The 14,947-nt window shown below is 41.0% G+C and overlaps 1 long non-coding RNA gene across 1 annotated transcript; it reads left to right on the forward strand.

The window, feature by feature from the left end:
* The first annotated feature begins 6,200 nt into the window (after window positions 1-6,200).
* LOC140586310 (uncharacterized) lies at window positions 6,201-7,141 on the forward strand. Its single transcript, XR_011988167.1, has 3 exons — window positions 6,201-6,302; window positions 6,491-6,593; window positions 6,775-7,141. It is a non-coding gene; the product is annotated as an uncharacterized lncRNA (long non-coding RNA).
* Window positions 7,142-14,947: the final 7,806 nt, after the last annotated feature.

The raw sequence follows: 14,947 nt of genomic DNA on the forward strand, positions 1-14,947 counted from the left end.
AGTTGCACTTATATTGCTTTGCATGCATGTAACTGATTAAAGAGTATTGAAAGTTAATGGTGGCTGACTCGGGTTTTTCATTTAAACCGTTTAATTTACAAAACAACAATTCTTTGGTTGGTGGGCATATGAAAAAGACAGTTACAGCTAACAAATGTTGAATGAATGATACAAATACAGTCATGGCCGAAATTAACGGCATCCCTGGACTTTTTCCAGGAAATGCACCATTTCTCCCAGAAAATTGTTGCAATTAGAAATGTTTTGGTATATCAATCAATCAATTTATTTATAAAGCACATTTAAAACAACTTCCGTTGACCAAAGTGCTGTAGAAGTATAGGAAACAAGTCAGTAGGTACTATGCAGTGTTTATAGTTAATATACAGCGAGTATTAATACAATAAAATACCACAGGACACAAATCAACAAGATAAGATAAAAATAATACAGTGGTACCTCAAAACTGGAATTTAATCCGTTCAGAACTCTAGATCGAATCCTAAGAAGTTCGAGTTGTGATCGAATTTTCCCCCCATAAGAAATAATGGAAAACCAATTAATTGGTTCCCGGCCCCAAAAAATTACACCTAAATATGTTTTTTTTTTTAAGCATTTAAACACAAAATGAACCGGATAAAACAAGAAGAGCATATACTGTACTAAACACATTTATCAAAACAGTAGTTTGTAAAGTAAGAAAATAAATGCATCCAAACAATGTGTAAAGTTAAAAAAAATAGAATGTGTCCTGCCCCAATCGTCCGCACCTTCCGTGTGCCACGCCCCCTCGTTAACCCCGTGTGGAATCCCCCTCTGATCAGCTGTTTCTGGTTGTTGTCATTAGTGTTCTGTATTTAGTCCGCGTTTCAGTTTGTTTCTCCAGTCCGGTCATTGTATTACCTGTAATTAAACCCTGTTTAAAAGTGCACACACCCCTTAAAATTCCAGGTTATTGTGATGTAAAAAATGACATCATGATAAATAATTTCAAAACTTGCCCACCTTTAATGTAACCTTATAACCTGTACAATTCAATTGAAAAACAAACAAATATTTAAAAAAAAAAAAAAAAAGATACAATAAGCTGGTTGCATAAGTGTGCACATCCTTAAACTGATACTTTTTCAAAGCACCTTTAGATTTAATTGCAGTCTTATTGGGCAGGAGTCTATCAGCATGACACATCTTCAGTTGCCAATATTAGCCCTTTCTTCCTCGCATAAGCGCTCCAAATCTGTCAGATTGCGAGGTCATCTCTTGTGCACAGCCCTCTTCAGGTCACCCCACCGATTTTCAATTGGATTTAAGTTGCTAGCGGGACAACAACCACCTGAAAATACAAAGGAAGGCGTTGAGGCCCAGGAGTGGAGGGCTGGACTTTAGGTCACACTGTAGCACTGACATTCAGCAAAGACGGCATCTGCCATTCTGGCGGCCATCTGGGCCCCTGGGCTGCAGCCTAGACAAGCCTGTTCATTAAATCGCCCCTAAAAGTGGGGTAATGTAACTTATTCTTTTCACCAAATTTGGAATCCTACCACCAAAGGCCATTCTGGGGAAGCATTTCATCAATCAGCGGCGCTACAACTAAAAACTAAAAGATTCTTTTTTCCTCAGATACAGTGGGCCATGCCCTACCAACATCTGAATCACACTTTTTAGCTCTGCCTTGAATTTTTTTTTTGGCTAATTTGCATAATTTTCAAAACCTACTTTTGCAAACTAGTCCTAGGTTTTCTGACCAATCCAGACACGTGGTTTCTGACCAATCAGACCTCTGAGCTGATCACTAATTAGCAAAAAAACCTTTGACATTTGTCTACCGCAAAGCCAATAGCTACACACAAACTGTACCATAATCTGACCAGTTTTCATCAGACAGCTATCACTCATGATGACTTAGCCAATTTTCACCAAATTTGGAATGCAAAAGGCCATTCTGGGGAAGCATTTCATCAATTGGCGGCGCTAAAACTAAAAACTACATACATCTCTTGACCTCCTTGGCCAATAGAAGTGAAATTCGGCACATATATTCTGTGACCAAGCCTGAGGTCAGCCATGTGCAGTCATATATCATAAAACCCCGGCCACCATCAGCCAATCAAAATCAAGCAGCCATTACACAGGCCTAACAATCACCAATCCGAATCAAAACTGGATGATCCATTTCTATACAGACCCTCAGCTCACCATGTTAAGGGAAACCCAGTCTGCCAGATGGTGGCGCTAGAGACTACAGAAGCAAACTCAGAGGGGCAGCCGATCCTCCTCTGGCCCGGCAGCAGTCAGTGTGGTGTGTTACGCTCCCAATCCGACTCCATTAATAGTGCAGTGGATGATGCAGTAGCCAATAGGCTGCATAGACAGATGATTGGCAGCAGGCAGAGCCTATGCAGATGAGCAGAGAAGCTCCTCCCTCACTGGTGTCCTAGGGATATAGATAGGAAAAGTGAGGTTCGAAATCTGGAAGATAAAAAGGCAACACTTAAAATGTGTATTGTAGCGACTTTACAGTTTAAGGTTTGGTTTATTGAGCATAATTCACCATTCTATCAAGTCTATGTTGTTCATGAATACTTGATATCTAATCTGTAATTGGCTATCTATGCCTTAACCTGGGTTGTGATTGACCTATTGGAATTAGTGCTCATCTTCACATGGTGGGATTGTTCTGGTAAGATAATTCCGTTCTTTGCTATATGTGCAGTTGTGAGTTAATAAAAGAGAGTGACGTGCGTCACTGCTAGTGAGAAATTGTCAGATTTTTCATTCCAATTTCCACGCTGTAAACGTATTATAGATTCTGTCATAATGCATTATAATGGTCAGTATAAGAATGAAGGATGCTTTGTAATGCATTATAAATGTATCTATAGTGCATTGTAGATGAGAGCAAAAAGCATCCATGATGCATAATAAATATGGCTGTAATGTATTATGCCTTTTCATAAGTAGTTATAGCCATGTCCCAGGACGTGGATGCAAGACGAAATGCAACCCCAGGTTGATCAGAAGGATGGTGTGGATGGTAGAAAAAGAGTCAAGGAAACCATCCAAAACCATTCAAGCTGAGCTCCAAGGACAAGGTACATCAGTTTCTGATCAAACCATCAGATTTGTTGGCACCCTTCCACAAAAAACAGATAGAGGGCCAGGATTCCTCAGCTCCATGTCTGTGGAGTTTGCATGTTCTCCTGTGTCAAAACAGTGTTTCCTCCTCAAGAAATATGCTATAAATATTTTTTAATTAAAAGTAGGGCTGTCAAAATTAACGGGTTAACGCAAATTAATCCATCATCGTGATTAATCCATCTGCAGAGCAGAATGACTCAAAATCCCTGAAATGTCTCTGTCAACCCATTTCGGGCAGTTTCGGTGCGTTCCGTTTGCCCTCGGAACTCGTATTTCGAGTCGTATTTCGAGTTTTGAAGCCAGAAGTGACAACATGCGCACTCCCGCTTCTCTGAGATCCGAGAAATATCTCGGAGCGGCACAAAGGATCCCAAGTTCAGAATCCAAGATGGCTGCACCCTTTATGAACAGAAGGGAAAGTTGTAGTTACAGTATATACTGTTTAAGCACTACTTTTTTGTGGCTCATTAAATCGGTCGCACACACTATACCGTCCAACTTATCTGTGGACGTGTTGCTACAGAGTTTTATATGTAAAACACTGTGTGTAATGTGTTATCAGCTGATATTGCTGACAGTGGCAATTAACCGGGCTAGAATTGCATTTCATGATTAGTCGGATTATTTGTCGGATTTACGGTAGTTCAGGCTAGGTGAACGAAGATAAAGACCATTTAAACTGAGGTACCTTAAATCTGACAAGTTATCCGGCTAAGCAAAAAATCTTGCTTTTTGATATGGGTCCATGGTATTGCACCTCTGTGGCAGATGGAGTGCATCTGACTCGTGTTCAAGATGTTCAATAAACATGTTAAGTGTATATATATATTCCCTTTTTTCTTGAGTGTGTTTGCTCATACAAAATGAAATGCGATTAATATAGATTAAAAATGAATGCTATTTAATCGTGATTAATCGAAATTAATCCACAGCAACCCTGTGATTAATCTGATTAAAAAATTTTATCGTTTGACAGCACTAATTAAAAGGTATAAATAACAATTACATAATTTTAACAATTTTTTCATGCTTTGTACAAAATAAAACACGTGCCATTGTCTAAAAATCAGTTAATATGCATCCATCCATTTTCTGTAACCACTTGTCCTCTCCAGAGTTACTGAGGGTCCAAAGTCTATGGATACAAGGCAAGGAATTACATAGCATAGGGCAGCAACCCATCACAGAGCACACTGACACCCCGTTCCCTCACACAGTCATACCACCTGTAATTCAGACTAGGTCATCCACCTGGAGCTAAGTAGGCTTGGGCCTGGATAACACTTGGAGGGGAGACCAGTTAGGAAGGTTGGCTTGCTGTTGGAGGAGGTATTGGTGTGGCCAACAGGTTAGGCCAGGGGTGGACAATCTTATCTGCAAAGGGCCGGTGTGTATGTGGGTTTTTGCTGCAACTCCCTAACTAGATTACTAATTAGAGGACTGATTGGCTGTAGAGTCCTCACACCTGGATTTGATCAGCTGACCTACAGGTTATCCCTGCATACACACTGGCCCTTTGCAGATAAGATTGCCCACCCCTGGGCTAGCCAGTCATGTGGTCCATCTGGATCCTAGGACAGATTTCCAACCCATCACAAGCTTCAGATACAACCAGTTATAATTAACAATAGCAGAACATCTGTTTGTGCTTAAATAGACATAAATATTGATATATTTATATAATACACATGTATGATTGGTGCTGTGAGAATTTCCCACTTTGTGGTCGTCCAAAGTTACCCATCCGTCATCTCTGGCCGGGATCCTCAGACCTTCCTCTCCTCTAGTCACAAAGACTTTGGAAGAAAAAAAAGTCATATTGCCCTCTATCTTTGTCCTAAAAGGTGTTGCATGTATTTTTCCTCTCTATATACACCGATCAGCCATAACATTAAAGCCACTGTCAGGTGTAGTGAATAACATTGATTATCTCATTGATTATCACATTAATTATTACATTACAATGACACCAGGTATATTAGGCAATTGAACAGTCAGTTCTTGAAGTTGATGTGTTGGAGGCAGGAAAAATGGGCAACCATACGGATCAGAGCTACTTCAACAAGGGCCAAATTGTAATGGCTGAATGACTGGGTGAGAGCGTCTCTGAAATGTTTAGTTGTAGTTAATTGTTGCTGCAAAAGGGGATCAGGCCAGATACTGAAATGAAAGATTCACATACTTTTGCCATTGACAGATATGTAATGTATTAGATCATTTTCCCCAATAAATAATTGACCAAATGCAATATTTTTTAATCATTTATTTCACTAGTTTCTCTTCATCTACTTTGAGGACTTGTGTGAAAATCTGATGATGTTTCAGGTCACATTTATGCAGAAATGTAGACAATTCTATGGGGTTCACAAACTTTCAAGCACCATTTTATTTAGGTGCAGCAGCGTCCTCCAGGCCAAAGTCACTGGATCATCTCAGTTTGTGTTGGGGGCTCCAAGATGATCAAAATATCACTGGCAGTAGGATTTGTTTTTTTATTGGTGATGGACAGGCACCCCCCAGGGTGTACCCCAGCCATGTTCCTTATGCCACCCTGTGACCCTGACTGGGATAAGCATGTAGAGGTTTATATAATCAGTTTTTCTTTGGTACATGGAGTAATCTGATCAGTCACTGAAAGGCAGATTAGGATATGACTGGGTGGGTTGAACCGGAATGAAGTGCAGATTTATTAAGGCTCAGTTTGGCTTCAACACAGACTACGGTAGAATCTGCCAAGTATAGCTTAGTTAGAAGGTTAGTTACCCCTGATTCAGTCAGGTGGCTTCATATGCTTTGAAAAACAGCCAATAGCAAACATGCAATGCGGCCAGTGTTAATATCTGCTGTTCTGTATACTGTAGGAAACACCCAGAATGCATGTGATGTCAGTCCCAGAAAATTCTGCCGCATTGTCTTGTTGGTAGTCAGTCTATTTTTGGTGCTTTAAATGCTAAATGTTTCTTCTTTAATCTTCCATCCACCCCCTCTAGCCACCTGCAGTCACACAACCCTTATAAAAGGTCGTGGTTCAACTCTGCTGGCCTCAGTTTAGCTGCAGAAGCGACGCTGATCTTGACAAACGTCCAGTGGAATCATGAAGCCCCATCAGATCTCTGCCTTCTTCCTCCTGGTGACAGTGCTGCTGTCCTCCACTCTGGCTCACAGTAAGTCTGCAGCATCTCACAGCTTTTATCAGGACTTAAGATTCATTAAATTTGTTTTATATAAGAACCAGGTTACAGACCAAATTGTGAGTTTTTTTGGTGTGCATTATTTTTTATGTATATATTCAGAGTGGCTGTATATATTTTGTATGTAGCCTGTACATACATTTTCTCTCCTGATGCCAAAGGACTAGATCAGTGCTGTTTTACATACTTTACTGGAAGACTGAGGATGGGGCTGATAGCTGGATATGAGGAGACCAGAAGGGACTGCAGTAAACCTGGAATTATGTAAATATTTTCTTTATTCATGAATTGTTTTGAACTATTACTGCTTTGGAATTTAATGTTTGTTGTGTGCAAAATGTCTATAACAGAACTGACTTGTAGTTCGGGATCAGATGTACAGTATATGGAGAAGGATTCTAACAAGTGACAAACAGACTCATGTCATTTTATTTTTCATTTTCAGACTTTACACCAAAAAGGGCAATGAAGTGTGTGTCGATCCCGGAGCTCACTGGGTTCAGGTGGTGAAGAAAAGGCTGGATCAGAACTTCTTTCAGTAATGCCTCCTTCCTGCATGGCAAAATATGAAGAACAATTTTATGAAATTACATTTCAGCCACTTTTTTATTCTCCTTTAATATTTTTTCCTATCATCTTTTGCTGCATAATATATGTCAGTATCTTTAATTTGTTATTTTTTGAAACAGTAGCCTAATTCTCCTGTAACTTTATTTCCTATCTTCCAAATCGTATACATTTTAACTGCATATTATTGTTTAATATCTAAAGTTTTATTTAGCCAGTAGTTAAATTTGAGTTGCACATATACTGTACTGTATTGCAAGCATGTTACTAAATAAAGACTATTGAAAGGTTATGGTTCAGGTTTTTCATTTAAATCGTTTAAATTGCAAAAAATAACATTCTTGGTTGGGGAGCATATGGAAAAAACATTAAGAGAAATATACAATGTAAGAATGAATAATGTAAATGTATGCATGGAAAACAGACACATAAATCAGTGTCCATGCTAACCCCATTCAGAGGGTCCATGCTAACCCCATTCAGAGGGTCCATTCTAACCCCAGTCCACTGTCAAAAGAGCCTACAATGGCCATGCAAATGGATAATAATAAATACTTTATTGATCCCTGTGGGGAAATTGTCTTTATGTCCCCCTCAACTTGCACTTTGTAAATTATGTTGTCCAGAAAGGGCAGCCACCCATAGCAGTACCTTGGGAGCTGAGGTTTAAGGGCCTTGAGGTTAAGGGTTTGAACCAGCAACCTTGTGATGCAAGACACACAGGCTTAGCCCACTGAGCCACACACAGCTCCAGTTATGCTTTGAGGAATGACTTCTACTCACTTGTAACACAACATAATGACAGTATGATGAGCTGCTAAGCAGCCAGTGGTTTGATCACAGGCTCAGTCTGCTGTTTATCACACCTGAATCAGGCACCTAAGACAGGAACCAGGGCAGCCATATGTGACTCAGCATGGAAAGATTAAGCACTCAGAGCCATTTCTGTTAGCTGCATATTTACAGGGCTTTATTTAATAAAACAGTATTTACACATCTACCGGTATATTTCCCTTTGGAAATAGTATAATTACACACAGACCCAAGGGGAATGCAGAGCACACAGAAGTACGACACAAAAACAGACACTCAGACAATACCAGTGTTATAGGTTGGCGCCTCATCCTGGGTTATTCCCTGCCTTCTTTCCTTGTGCTTTTTTTAACTGTATATATGAGGGAGTTAATTAGTAAAGTGATGGATGGGTTAAACCCTGCTGAAAATAGCAGGAATGAACAACAGATGAAGGCAGAAGAAGGTCCAGAAGAGACACAAACTGCAGAGAAGTTTGATGATAAATCACCAGGCAGCAGTGGCAGTGATGACAGAATAGAAAGTGCACTTGGCTACTGTAAGGAACCTTCCTTACAAAAGGCAGCTGACCAGTGACTGTCCTGTCCTGACTGTCCCCCTGAACACTCTGCGGACCGGGTTGAGTAACTGTAGCTCCATCTGCTATTTCTGACACCAATGATTCTATGAGGATCCGCAGAGAGTCTGTTACTCCTTGTATTAATCCATTCATACTCGTCATTTTATTGTTATATTTTACACACAGGCTCCCCAGTGTGTTGTATCTGAACTATCGGGGACAGTATTATTCAGGGGAAAGTGGCACAGCCTACAACAGGAGGGAATCAATGAGATCTATCAGAGTTATTTATATTTTTAACCCATTTATATGCAAGTTAAATTTAAATACACAGTGTCTGCAAAATCAAAGCCGGCGCTCCACCTTCTAGTCATTGGAAGGTACTGCTCCTCCAGGGTTCGAATTACGGTGGAGCTAAAGGGAGCTCGGCTCTCCTGAAAAGGACCTGGGCTCCCCTGAAAGGCTACTTTGAGACATTTATGGGGAGCTCTAAAACACTTTCCATTTTTTGTGTCGCATATAGATTTTGATTTTCTGTGCATTAAGGTTCCTGAAATAAATGATGATATTAAAAATGTGTCAATGTTGTGTGTTTATTCGCTCATTACATTACTATTTCCGAACACTATTTTCCGCTGTCTCCTGCTGTGACCATCCATGCGTGGCGGCGCTGCACTGAAATTACCGTATTTTTCGGACCATAAGACGCACTTTTTTCCCCCCAGAAATGGGTGGAAAAAGTCCCTGCGTCTTATGGTCCGAATATTGCTCTGCTCACGTGCTTTAACCTTCTGGGTTCGAGTGCATTGTACAGCGTACTTTTCGCGTCTATTTCAGTTTATATCTCACTGAAATCTTAATGTAGAATAATGAAAAAACACTGGCTTGTCTTTTCAAAATTACGTTAAAAAAAAAATACATAAAAAAAATCAAACCATGTCACCTTTGTTTTACCTGCATCGGGGGCGTGTAGTACCGCTGTCACCCGAAGATCGCTATTCACATTCTAAATAGCCGCATTAGCGCGTATTCAAATCGCATTCGCATGGTAATTTGCTGAACAACGCAGCGGTGAAACGCGATCTAGATACATCCCCATCAGCGCCATAAAAGGGGGGAGGGATGTGGCCAGGTAAGGATGGTTGACATAAAATATTTTAGGACACTATTTGGTTCAGAATTTTTTTTTTCTTCATTTCCCTCCTCTAAAACTAGGTGCGTCTTATGGTCCGGTGCGTCTTATGGTCCAAAAATTACGGTACTACGTTGACGTCACCACTTGAACTTCTCACTGAGTTGGTATTTGAATGTTAGCTTAACTTCAAGTTCAAAACATACTTTATTCGTTTTTTGGAACACTCTGTGGATACTAATAAGAATGTCAAAAAGAAAGCAGCCAAACCTCAGTCAATTTGGATTTACAAAACAAACGAAGAGGAGTGATGACAGTGCACCAGCTACAACTAGCTTGCCGGTGTTACCGCCGCTGCCGCCGCTAAAAGTTGCTTCTAGTGACAGCACCAGCACCGAGGATAGCGAGACTTTGGCGCCAGAAACCACCGCTGCGACCTGCAGCGGACCAGGCGATCATGCAACACCTTTCAACTGGACAACAAAGCAATGGAGTGAGTGGAGAATCAGGAATACATGGCTCTACTCCAAAAATCAGAAGTTAGGATGTACAGTATGCATGGAGGCAAAAAGCCTGTTGCTCGCCGAAAGAGCAACGGGAGTACATCTGTCAGAGGAATGGATGAATGGAGAGGTCAGCAGCGAGTCACAGAATAACCTGCGGAAAAAGATTTACAAGCATCGGGACAGTCACCGACCCTCAACATCCTGGGTTACAGGACGGAAAGCAAAGACAGAAGACCCCAGGCCTTTGTGGTCACTTCTGATATAAGGTAAGAATCATGGAATTACTTACTTGATCTGTGCGTTTGTGAGGATTGGCCCTAATCCTATTTAATATTGATGTATTTTTTTATGATTGTTATGTGTTATTCTGTTTTCATCATGATTTGCATGATGTACTGTAGGCCTAAGCGCGGTTAATTCAGAACCGTGGACAGAGCTGTTTGCCCTAACACTGACAACACTGACTGACGCTTGCGTTTTGAAGTAAACGGTTTACTAAGTAAACAATAGGTTTACTGTAAACCTATTGTTTTAAATGCCCGAACATGCACCAAAAGCGTTAAAGTCAGTCAGGGAGGATCGGTAAATACGGCTCCCCCGAAAGCCACTTTGTAATTCGAACCCTGTGCTCCCCCCACAGCTGTGCGCCTATTACATACGTCTCGTTACTCAGCAAAAGAGGAAAGGCATTTTGTGGTATCTTTCGTGATTCAGCAAAAGACAAAATGCATTTCATGATTCCACAGAATCAGTTTCATCCATGAAATGTAGTCAATATAACGATGAATCGCGAATTGGTTAAAAATCAAGGTAAATGTATGATTTAAACCGGCTGATATGGAAATTGAATCGCTTCTCTAGGAGAACTTCACGATCGGTTACTTAGCAGGAAAAACTATTGCGATATTACATTTGATTTCGTGACGTCAGTTCGACATCAGATGTCACTGCGTATTCACGTTGACGTCGTACGTTAGTTTGTGGTTTTGACCGAACCCGAGATGGCGAGTGAATTTGAAACTGAAGACATCCCCCGCACCTGAAATCGGCGGTGTGGCAGCATTTTAGCTTTCCGGTAATCACAAACGAAAACGGTGAGAAAAGCACAGACAAGATAAAAACTGCGCGCAAACATTGTAAAAGATTGATAACATACACAAACAGCACAGCGAACATGCTTCAGCATGTCTACCAGTGTTCTGTCGATTTATGCTGCCTTGTCGATAAATGCTTCCGTAGTGCTAATCGATAGCCCTAACCCTAACTCTTACCCTAATCCAAAACCCCTAAAACCCTTACCTTAACCCTAACCCTATCCCTAACCCCTAAAACCTAACCCTAATCCCAAGACGGTGGAACTGCATATGTGCGGAAAGGTTCGATAGAACGTCTCGATAGGTAGGATTTTATGGCAGAACACCGGCACCACAGTGAGCTCAATTCACCACTGCAAGAGCGAAGGTTATTAAAAGGGTAAACTACGCTAAAAAGCTGCACATGCAAGCCTTAGTTTACTTGGTAACGCTTTATATTAAGTGCTTCTTCATAATGCATTCATAGAACATTCAGGGCACCTTCATAATGCATTCATAGAACATTCAGGGCACCTTCATAATGCATTCATAGAACATTCAGGGCACCTTCATAATGCATTCATGGAACATTCATAAGCAGCATGCAAGTACACTTCAACATCCTAACATCCCTTAACAGCTATAATATACATCAATAACAAACATTATATAATAATAACAAACATTATAATTGTATAATCATGTAATGTTTGTTATTAATGTATATTAAAGCTATTAAGGGATGTTAGGATGTATACATGCATGATGTTTATGAATGATTTCTAAATACTTAATGAATACATTATGAAGGTGTACTGAACGTTCTATGAATGCAATATAAAATAATTATGAAGGTGCAATTAATGTAAAGCGTTACTGTTTATTTATTTTAAGATTTTTTTATTATTATTATTTTGATTTTTTTTTTTTTAAGTATTTTATTCAATTTCAGTTGCACTGTTAAGAAGAGGACACATTTTGCACAGTTTAGAAAGATAAATAAAGGAATATTTTAAAATAAATTTGTCTGCAGCTCATTTTCTTAAAAAATCGGGTGAATGGCTATCAGTCTCAAACTCACAGAGGGCCATGTCGTCTGGTCGGGGGGGGGGGGGTGGATGCTGTGGGAGGACAGAGAGCCATGGCTCCCAGCACACCTACAGTAGATCCGTGTTAGAGGAACGGTCTCATTGTGACGGGGCGCTGCAGCATCCATACTAAAACTTTAAGCTTTTAAGATTTAAACCCAACACATTAGCAAGATAAAAAGTAAGTCAGACTCCAACAGTAAATACTCTTTCTGTATTTGGTTGTTATTGATTGGGGGCGGGGGGTTACGATGTGGGAACGTCGAGACCATAACTTCATGGGACATCGTGGAAAAACTATCATGCAATGCACTTCCTGTACAGCATAAATGGAGAAAAGGAGGGAAAACAAGCCAAAAGTGATGTGGAGAGTCACTGTGCTGGTAGGCTGATTTCCTTACATTACCCAATCAGAATGGGGGTGTATAAAACATCCGTATCTGGAGGGGCAGTGAAAGCCCGTCAGGAAGGATCAGCCCCCACAGGTTAGGAGGCCACTTCCTAATATAATCTGGAGCTGCTAATAATTCCAGTTTCCTGGCTCTCACTTTCCACTGCTCTCACTTTCCACTGCTCTCACTGGGGGATGCAGTCGGGACTCTAGGGGTTTAGTGCACAGATTTTTCTAATACCCCAACCCCCCATCACGTATCATATTTTCCATACTTGGAAAGATGTCCAACTAATCATTTAATAAAAGTTCATCTATTCATCATACATGGCCAACAGCCAAGCAAACGTTTTTCACTTTGTCATTATGGGGTACTGTGTGTAGAATTTTGAGGTAAAAATTGAATCTAACCCATTTTGGGAAAAGGCTATAACATAATGTGGAAATAGTGCAACCCTGTGAGTACTATCTGGATGCACTGAAAACTGTGAAAAGCAATGGAAATGATGCGATAAGCTTAAGGCATGTATCTGATCTTTCCAAATCTATGAACCAGCAACCATGTGGTTACCATGTCCAAGAGAGGGACCGAAGTCTCTTCACTTCTGGGGTTGTGTAGTTCAGCAGTGAAGTAGGTGGGGGTCGCTGCTCATGCTTCAGTGAAGGTCTCGGAAACCACAGGGGCACCATGGCTGTAGACCTGGTGTGCAGAGAGGCGTGGGCTGCTCAGAAGGACAGGGACTGGGCTGCTGACCATTCACACGGGGTCTGCTCCTCAGGGTTTGCACCTGTGGTGTTTTCCTAGCAAAGTGTATTTACTGTAGGTGATGATGCCCTCTTGATGGTAATACTTTTCTCAAAGACCTCATATGTTTCAGCATGTTTATAGATCTGTGTCAAGATTGCAAAACCCTGAGGACCAGGCCTGCCTCAACACCTGATTTGATGTTTGCTAAGGCATGAGCTTTTTTTGAAAGTGCCAAACTGGCATTTAGCTGGCCGTTCTGTCTTGGATTCACTCAAGCCCCTTTCAGTCATCGTACTTTTGTGCTTCTGGATCCAGACCCAACATTGGGTTCTTTCACAGATATGAAGATGCTTCTGGTCTCGTGCTGGAGCAGTGCTGTGATAATTATGATCAACTTAATGTCTTGATGGCTCCACTTGGTTCATGTGACCCATGTTTCAGAAGTGAGGTTTGAAACCATTGGACCACATGGTGATGATGATGAGGTTCTGTTTAACTTCCTGCCCAAATAAATATGCTGAATCCACCTGTGAGGGCTGTGGTACTCTCATGCGAGTCCATGGGCTGAGAACCACTGGGGCGCCGTGATCTTCTCTGGCAGTAACAGAAATGAGTTTCTCCTGACTGATTGGACTGTGGATGTCTTTCTGCGGCATGGATTAAATTCAAGATCTGACCAGACTGCATGTTTTTGCCATGGTTTGCCTGCCCCCCCCCGTTCCTTGACCTGCGTGTTTTCCCCCTGATTGCCAAACCCCAAACACCCCCCACCCAATATGTGGCCTGCATGTTTTTGTCTCGGTTTGACTCTGCCTGCCCCCCCGATCAGTCGCCTGCGTGTTTTTGCTCCGTCTGACTTCCTCCCCCTCGCAGGTAAAAGCCACCACCTGCAGCAATGGTGGTACCTGCTACAAGCATGAAAACGCTTCCTGCTGCGCCTGCCTCCTGCAAGGTTAAAGGTCATGTCCACCAGGGGGCCAGATATTTCGTCATAGTATTTTCTAATTCGGCTGCATGACACTTGAAAATATCAATTTCTGCAATAAGAATTGCAGTATTTATAATGAAAAAAGTTGAAAATAAAGCAATTTCCCACAAACATGTCTGTTCATGAGTGATTTAACAAGCAAGGATGAAAATGGTGAGGAATGACCTGAAGAGCCATGCAGAGCTCATGCAAAAGTAGCGGCGGTGAACTTTACACTAATGTTAAACCTGTAGTAGATAATCCCGAAAAGGTGCGTCATTAAAGTTGCACGGCTTGCTAAGTTTTGTTTCTTATAACAATATAAATGTTCTAGCGAAACGTAAACCCCACGCTCTAGGTGAATTTTGTAACCAAGATTTATAAATAGCGGAACTGTTTTGAAAAATAACATTGCTTATGAAAGCAGGCAAGTCAGAATTTCAAGTTACAATTTCATTGTACTTCATACACATAATGCCGCTTTCTTACAATCTTAACCTGCCATTAAATTTTGAAGACGCTGTACACAGAGGGACACAATAGTGCTCTCAATTTTCTCATGCCTCTGAAAATATACAGCTCTACCGGCCATTCATTCTTAAACAATCAGATGTTACTTTAATACTAACTGCCGTATATAAACAGATAATCCCGTGACAAAAGGTGACCGTAATGCCACCCCAGTTTTTGGTGGGATTGCATCTCGTGTACATGCATCTATGACGTGTGGAATGAACACAGAAAACATGTGGCAGCCATGATGCATAGGCGTAT

This window comes from Paramormyrops kingsleyae, unplaced genomic scaffold (assembly GCF_048594095.1).
Source record: "Paramormyrops kingsleyae isolate MSU_618 unplaced genomic scaffold, PKINGS_0.4 ups38, whole genome shotgun sequence".
NCBI lineage: Eukaryota > Metazoa > Chordata > Actinopteri > Osteoglossiformes > Mormyridae > Paramormyrops > Paramormyrops kingsleyae.